This window comes from Leptonychotes weddellii, chromosome 16 (genome assembly GCF_054177405.1).
Source record: "Leptonychotes weddellii isolate Sample4059 chromosome 16, ASM5417740v2, whole genome shotgun sequence".
Classification (NCBI taxonomy): Eukaryota; Metazoa; Chordata; class Mammalia; order Carnivora; family Phocidae; genus Leptonychotes; species Leptonychotes weddellii.
Window position 1 is genome coordinate 49,604,668 of NC_138384.1, and position 8,048 is coordinate 49,612,715.

Sequence of the window (8,048 nt, forward strand, 5' to 3'; positions counted from 1 at the left end):
AAAAAAAAATTAAAAAAAAAAAAGAACCATAGACCCTCTTAATCTAGGAAGGGCTAGGTAAGTCTCCTATTCTTCCATTAATAGAGATTTAATAATTTATACTAACCTGCACACCTAAACCATCACAGGAACATATCTGAGTACTACCGTATTCACACAGTTTTATCAATGTTTATTATATACATTTTTTTTAAGATTTTATTTATTTGCGAGAGAGAGAATGAGAGACAGAGAGCATGAGAGGGGGGAGGGTCAGAGGGAGAAGCAGACTCCCTGCTGAGCAGGGAACCCAATGTGGGACTCGATCCCGGGTCTCCAGGATCATGACCTGAGCCGAAGGCAGTCACTTAACCAACTGAGCCACCCAGGCGCCCTATATACATTTTTTAAATTGCCTTTTTTAATGCTCTTCACTTATCTTTTGAAGTGGTGACCTTTTCTTATTAAATTTAAAGAGTTCTTATTGGGGGTTAGGGGTACCTGGCTGGCTCAGTCTGTAGAGCATGTGACTCTTGACCTTGGGTCATGAGTTCAAGCCCCACGTTGGGCATAGAACTTATTTAAAGAAAACAACAAACAAATAAAAAACAAACGAAAATTAAAAGGGTTCTTTTAATTAGTGCCAGGATTAGGGTGTGGAAAGTGAAGATTTCACCTCAGGAGCAATTTAAGGGGGTGCAAAAAATTCTGTGTTCAATATAAATCATCTTTGAATGCAATACTTAAAAAAACAAAAATTAATTGCAAAATTAATTGCAAAAGTCCATGTATATAAGATATAAAAAATGGAAATAAAAACAAGATCCTAACCTACACTGGCAGGAATAGTTGCAGGTGAGGTTACATGTGCAATGAACATAAAGGTCTCTCCCCTGCAATTTCTTCTCGAGGCCATCGATCAGCCTTGATGGAAGTTGACAACTTCTTGTAATTGTTCGTAGCTGTAATCCACAGTACTGCAGGGTAAAAGGGAAAGCTTTGTTTTATTACACATATATGTTTGTGTGATTTTAAAATACTTTAAAAAAGAATTAGATAAGTAATGCAAGTTTTATTTATTGAGATATTTGACTTTTATTTTTTTTTGGTTTGTTTTTAGAAAGATTTATTTATGTATTTATTTGAGAGACGGGGAGGGGCAGAAGGAGAGAGAGAATCTTAAGCTGACCTCACACTCAGTGCAGAGCCCGACTCGGGGCTCAAACCCACAACCCTGAAATCCCGACCTGAGCTAAAACTAAGAGTCGGTCGCTTAACCAACTATGCCACCCAGGCACTCCACATGAGATATTTGACTTTTAACAAATAAAATGTGATCAAATATTAAACCTTTCCTGAAAGTTTTTTAATCAGGACAATAACATACTTATCAGGAAACTTTTACACTATATTCATGTAAAACAGTAATAAGTTGTATGTTATTCACTTCTGTATGTTAAATCTTTTTCACTATTTTTTCCACCAAATTTGTCTGGAAACCTAGAGCACAATTTTCTGCTGTTTGTGTTTATTAATTTCTATTTCTGATACATATTTTTACGTATTCCTATTTGAGTTTAAACATCACAACTTATATGATTTGTTAATGATTATAAATTAAATATTTATGTTATTATACTTATTCCAATTAAATATTGTATTTATTTTAAAATATATATTTTAAATTTATACTAAAAATTTTAAAATATATGTGGCATCTAAAAAGCCAACCAGTGTGATGTTCAAGAAAAGAAAAATGAGTGCAAAATGGATCAAAATTATAAGGAGCAGTTGCAAGTTCGACTAGAAAAAATGTATTCTAACTACCGAAAGTGATCAAATATCCAACATCAACGTTGTTAAAGCAGAATTGTCATCAAATTCAGAATTAATAATCTTTTCCTCATGTAAGGAAAATAATGAAGAAACAGAAATGCTAGAATTTCAGAAACTAGTAAACATGAAATATAAGTAAGAAAATAAGATACTGTTGAAATAAATTTTAGGGGGGCGCCTGGGTGGCTCAGATGGTTAAGCGTCTGCCTTCGGCTCAGGTCATGATCCCAGCGTCCTGGGATCGAGCCCCACATCGGGCTTCCTGCTCAGCGGGGAGCCTGCTTCTCCCTCTCCCTCTGCCTCTCTCCCTGCTCATGCTCTCTCCCTTTCTCTCTCTGTATCTCTGTGTCTCAATGAATAAATAAAAAAATCTTTAAAAAAAAATAAAAAAGAAAGAAATTTTAGGGGTGCCTGGGTGATTCAGGCGGTTGAGAGTCTGCTTTCGGCTCAGGTCATGATCCTGGAGTCCCAGGGTTGGATCAAGTGGCTTTGGGCTCTCTGCTCAGTGGGGAGTCATCTTCTCCCTCTGCCCCTCCCCCAGCTCGTGCGCATACGCGCACTCTCTCTAATAAATAAATAAAATCTTTTAAAAAAAGAAACAAATTCTAATAGTTTTCCATTAGAGCTTCCAATTTCCAATAAAATATAAATGATTTTTTTTATTTATTTGAGAGAGCACGAGCTGGGGGGGGTGGGGTGGTGGGACTGCAGAGAGAGAAGCAGACTTCCAGCTGAGCAGGAAGCCTGATGAGGGGCTCGATCCCAGGACTCCGGGATCATGACCTGAACCAAAGGCAGACACTTAACTGACTGAGCCACCCAGGTGCCCCTAAAATATAAATGATTTTAACAGAAATGTATCTGACCCAGGACAAAATGCAGATTTTAGAGAAGCTACTTTACATGATAGACAACAATTTCCAAAGGACTGTTGTTTTATGAATGTTCTTGATCTTGACTGGCTCGTATATTCCAAAGAATCCTTGCCTTTATTTTGTTTTCCATTTGCAATTCAAACTCATCAAAATTTCTGATTTTTCTACAGTATTATGTATCACCTGTGTAATTAAAGTGAAGAATATTGGGAATATATAAAATCTCCTACAAATAATTAAGAATAAGACATACAACCAAAATAGGGCACCTGGGTGGCTCAGTTGGTTAAGCATCTGCCTTCTGCTCAGGTTGTGATCCCAGGGTCCTGGGATCGAGGCTGGCATCAGGCTCCTTGCTGAGGGGGTAGTCTGCCTCTCCCTCTCCCTCTGCCTGCTGCCCCCCCTGCTTGTGCTCTCTCTCTGTCAAATAAATAATTAAAATCTTTTTAAAAAAGACATATAACCAAATAGAAAAATGGGCAAAATATATAAACAGTCATTCATTCATACATTTTACATATATTTCTTGAGTTTCATCAGATGATGAAGAAAAATCAGATTTCAGAGTAATATATATATGTAATATATATATTCAGAGTAAAATTAAAGAAAATATGCAAAATTGAGCAGAGTCAACATTTAATAAGTCTCTCTCTCTCTCTCTATATATATATATCCTACCCAGTGTCAAAGATAAAAGAAGCCAGACTTTAGTTAAAGCAGTGAAAACATTTTGTTCACTAACTACAAACAATAGGGTCAACACCTGAGCTCCATTCTGATTTGCACAGAGATGACTGGATGTTTTAAAGGGAGAACAAAGGAGTAAGGCGAGGACTAAGCAGGACTCAAGTAGAGCAGGGAAGTGAAAAACTACAAAGGTGGTCAGTGCAAATGTGATTAGACCAGCAGACACATCGGGTAGCTATCTGTTGTCAAGGTTAGGATTCTATCCTCTTGCCCAGAGACTAGGAGGCAGAATCCCTATCCTTCCTGAAGATATCATTTCAAAGGAATGGCTTTCAGATCCTTGAGAAAGAGTCCTGAGTTGTAGGATGTACATACACATCTCAAAGGGACAGATGAAGGATTCACAATTTTAATCCATTTTTAGTAGATGGTCTAAGAAAGGGAGGTTAAGGACCTATCTCAGGTATTGACTAATAAGTTCTCCTAGCAGTGCTGAGTTTTGTCAGGCAGGCATTTTGAGGAGGCCTAGGCTCATGCTAGAGATTTGACCTTCAGCTGCTAGAAGGCAAGTGAGAGTTTGGTCAGGTCTCTCAGTACAGAGCTGTGGACAGAGTCCTGGGCCAAGAATTCTGCAATTCTCAGTCCCTTGTTTTGTTCAAGAGAAAGAGCAGATCTCTTTCTCATATAACAACTGGCATTTGTCATGCCAAGGTTCTTGAGAAAGGTCCAACTGTTCCTTTTCCTTCCAACCTCTGTGCAATTCAGGAGTCAAGGTAGTTGGCGAGATGACCAAGGAAGCCCAGTACTTTCGGCAGCCGCAGCACAATTGCTCCATAAAGGCAATGATGCTCATAAAAGACATGACTATTAGAACTAACACAAAGAAGCTGAGTCCCTTATGGGGCCCCCCTAGCCATCCAGTAAGTGGAGGAAACCATTTAAAAAAGAGAGTCAAATCAATCTCTCTGGAGGGGTGAAAGCTACAAGCTGCTTCTTGGGCATGAGCCTCAGCTGTGAGTATTTTTCTTTTTTTTTTTTAAAGATTTTTATTTATTTATTTGACAGAGATAGACACAGCGAGAGCAGGAACACAAGCAGGGGGAGTGGGAGAGGGAGAAGCAGGCTTCCCGCAGAGCAGGGAGCCCGATGCGGGGCTCGATCCCAGGACCCTGGGATCATGACCTGAGCTGAAGGCAGACGCTTAATGACTGAGCCACCCAGGCGCCTCTGTGAGTATTTTTCTTGACAGTCATTTACAAATATGCAACTTTGAGGACCCTTTAATGCACGAAAGCTTCTGTAAGATGTCTGTAAATAGTCTAAGGCTAGCCAGAGACATCCATTTTCTCTTGTCCTTGGACGTAGGTTCCCCTGGTTCTCAGGCCTTCAGGTTTGGACTGGAACACAATAGCAGAGGCTTTCCTGGGCCTCCAGCTTGCAGACTGCAGATCAGGAGGCTGCTCAGCCTCCACAATAATATGAGCAATCCCTCATAATAAATCTCTTTCTATATATCTCCTTGTTTTTTTGTTTTGTTTCTCTGGAGAGCCCTAATTAACATAGATTTGGGTACCAAGATTTGTTCTAGAGGAACAGAATTTTATCGATGGGTTTCCTGAATTGGTTCTGGGGTTTCTGGAACCTACTCTCAAATCTGATTAAAGTGCACTAAAGACTCTATTTCCAGTAGTAAACAGAGCACTGATAGTGTATCGGGTGAACTGTTTATGGAGATAATGTAAAATACCTTCATTGGATGCTCCTAATCAATCACTGGTAGGAAGCAAGGAGCTGAGTGATTCTGTATAAGATATTTCAAACACTTTTGGAAAATCGAGGAACATAATGATATTGGATGGCTTCTCCTAATGTTGCTTAACAAAGTGGTAAAAGAACAGGAGGAGCTCAGGAGTTTGAATTCCCATCTCATGCACCACATAAATAACCCAAGAGCTTCCATGTGTGCCCTGTAGGAGACACAGGGCTAAAATTGCCAAAAATCAGGCGCCTGGGTGGCTCAGTTGGTTAAGCGACTGCCTTCGGCTCAGGTCATGATCCTGGAGTCCCGGGATCGAGTCCCGCATCCGGCTCCCTGTTCAGCAGGGAGTCTGCTTCTCCCTCTGACCCTCCCCCATCTCATGTGCTCTCTCTCTCAAATAAATAAAATCTTTAAAAAATAAATAAATAAATTGCCAAAAATCAAATACAAAACCTCATTCTGTGATTAGCTGAGTTACAACACAAGTTGAACTCGCAACCTCACAGTTGTTTTCTCTTAAAGTGAGGGCATTGAGTTCGGGGACGGCATCCATAGGCATTCAGAATGGTCCAGCGTTTGCCCTACCGTCATAAGCTGTCCTACAATACAGCCTCTAACAAAAGTAGGCTGTGCCGAACCCCTGGTAACAGGATCATTTACCTTTATACCAAGAAGGTTGGGAAACTACCAACCTCTGCATGTGGCGTGTGCCCAGACCGACTTCGAGGAGTTCGTGCTGTGAGACCTAAAGACCTTATGAGATTGTCTAAAATGAAAAAACACATCAGCAGGGCCTATGGTGGTTCCATGTGTGCTAAGTGTGTTCATAACAGGATCAAGCGTGCTTTCCTTATCGAGGAACAGAAAATCATTGTGAAAGTGTTGAAGGTGCAAGCTTCAACAGAAAGCTAAATAAAGGGGCGCCTGGGTGGCTCAGTCGTTAGGCGTCTGCCTTCCGCTCGGGTCATGATCCCGGGGTCCTGGGATCGAGCCCCACATCGGGCTCCCTGCTCCACGGGAGGCCAGCTTCTCTCTCTCCCACTCCCCCTGCTGTGTTCCCTCTCTCACTGTGTCTCTCTCTGTCAAATAAATAAAATCTTTAAAAAAAAAAAAAAAAAAGAAAGAAAGCTAAATTTAAAAAATGAAGCTTTTTTGAGTAATTAAAAAAAATCAAAAGGAAAAAGAAATGAGGGCATTGATAGGGAAAGAATGGGATCCTATAAGTTGGGATGGGGATGTGTGGGAGGACCTTAATGAAAATGGGTCATTGAGATCCTAAATTCTGATGGGTCTTTGTCAGTGGTAGAGGTCTTTCCTCTTCTAGTGGAAGTGGCCTCCCAACACCCAGGGGTATTCACCTCTGAGGGAATTAACACAGCACTGCCTAAGGAAATGTTAATGACTTTCCCTGAGGCTGTTGCCATGAATGACAATGCTGATCCTCCTCAGGACCTACCTCTTTGCTTTTATACTTAACAATGAGACTCAAGTGTCAGCAGGCTCCTAAAGGTAAGGTGACAAAATGTGACCTAGGGTAGTGAAAAGAAGGGCCATATGCACCCCAATGTTCATAGCAGCAATGTCCACAATAGCCAAACTGTGGAAAGAGCTGAGATGCCCTTCAACAGATGAATGGATAAAGAAGATGTGGTCCATATATACAATGGAATATTACTCAGCCATCAGAAAGGATGAATACCCAACTTTTACATCAACATGGATGGGACTGGAGGAGATTATGCTAAGTGAAACAGTCAAGCAGAGAAAGTCAATTATCATATGGTTTCACTTATTTGTGGAACATAAGGAATAGCATGGAGGACATTAGAAGGAAGGGAAAAATGAAGGGGAGAAAATCAGTGGGGGAGACAAGCATGAGAGACTATGGACTCTGAGAAACAAACTGAGGGTTTTAGAGGGCAGGGGGGTGGGGGGATGGGCTAGCCCGGTGATGGGTATTAAGGAGGGCACATATTGCATGGAGCACTGGGTGTTATACGAAAACAGTGAATCATGGAACACTACATCAAAAACTAATGATGTACTGTATGGTGACTAACATAACATAATAAAATAAAATAAAAAACAAAAATAATTTTTAAAAATGTGACCTAGGTGGAGGTACATTACACTCCCAAGGAACTGCTTGAATTTTCTAAATTATACAAGCAGATATCTGGGGGACATGTGTGGGAATGGAAACTAAGGGTGGAAGAAATACAAATTTGTGTGATGTAGAATGTATTGACATGGGCCCATAAAGCAGAGATTCTACATCTAATTGCTTCTGAGTCGCATCTGCAATTCAAGGAATTAGAAAGCCCTCTAACAGTTTGTTTGCTTTGTTGGCTGGACCATGGACCAAAAGGTGGCCCACCAAGAGAGAACTGGAAATGCCCAACTTCCAGGGTTTACTGGCTGGAGAGAAAGGGATTCAAAGGCTAAGGAGAGTGTATTTTTCATTTAGGACCTCTTTACCCACACTAGACAGAGGGTCTGGAAGATCAACTTTTCACCAATACTTGGAGAAATAAATTTGTGAGGGAAGCCCCAGTTTCCTTGAAGAGCTCTGTGATCGTTCTTCTCGGTAGGCCACACCTTACAGTGGGAACTGCAGACACTCAATTGGGAAACCTAAATGCAACGAGAGTAATTGGATCTTGGGATGACAGGGGCCAGGCAGAGTGGGGAGGAGCAAGGAGGGCTCAAGTAGAGCAGGGAAGTAAAAAATTACAAAAGTCCATCAGGCCAGCTGTGTCTGATAGCTGATAGTTATCGAAGTTAGAATTCTGTCCTCCCAGAGAGTGGAAGACAGAGACCCTATATTCCTGAAGATGACATTTCAAAGAAATGGCTTTCAGATCCTTGGGAAAGACACCCCAGAATTGTAGGAGATACATACACATCTC

At 40.8% G+C, this 8,048-nt stretch overlaps 1 pseudogene; it reads left to right on the forward strand.

Annotated features, from left to right (window-relative positions):
* Positions 1–5,701: 5,701 nt before the first annotated feature.
* On the forward strand, positions 5,702–6,185 carry LOC102746968 (large ribosomal subunit protein eL34 pseudogene; annotated as a pseudogene).
* Positions 6,186–8,048: the final 1,863 nt, after the last annotated feature.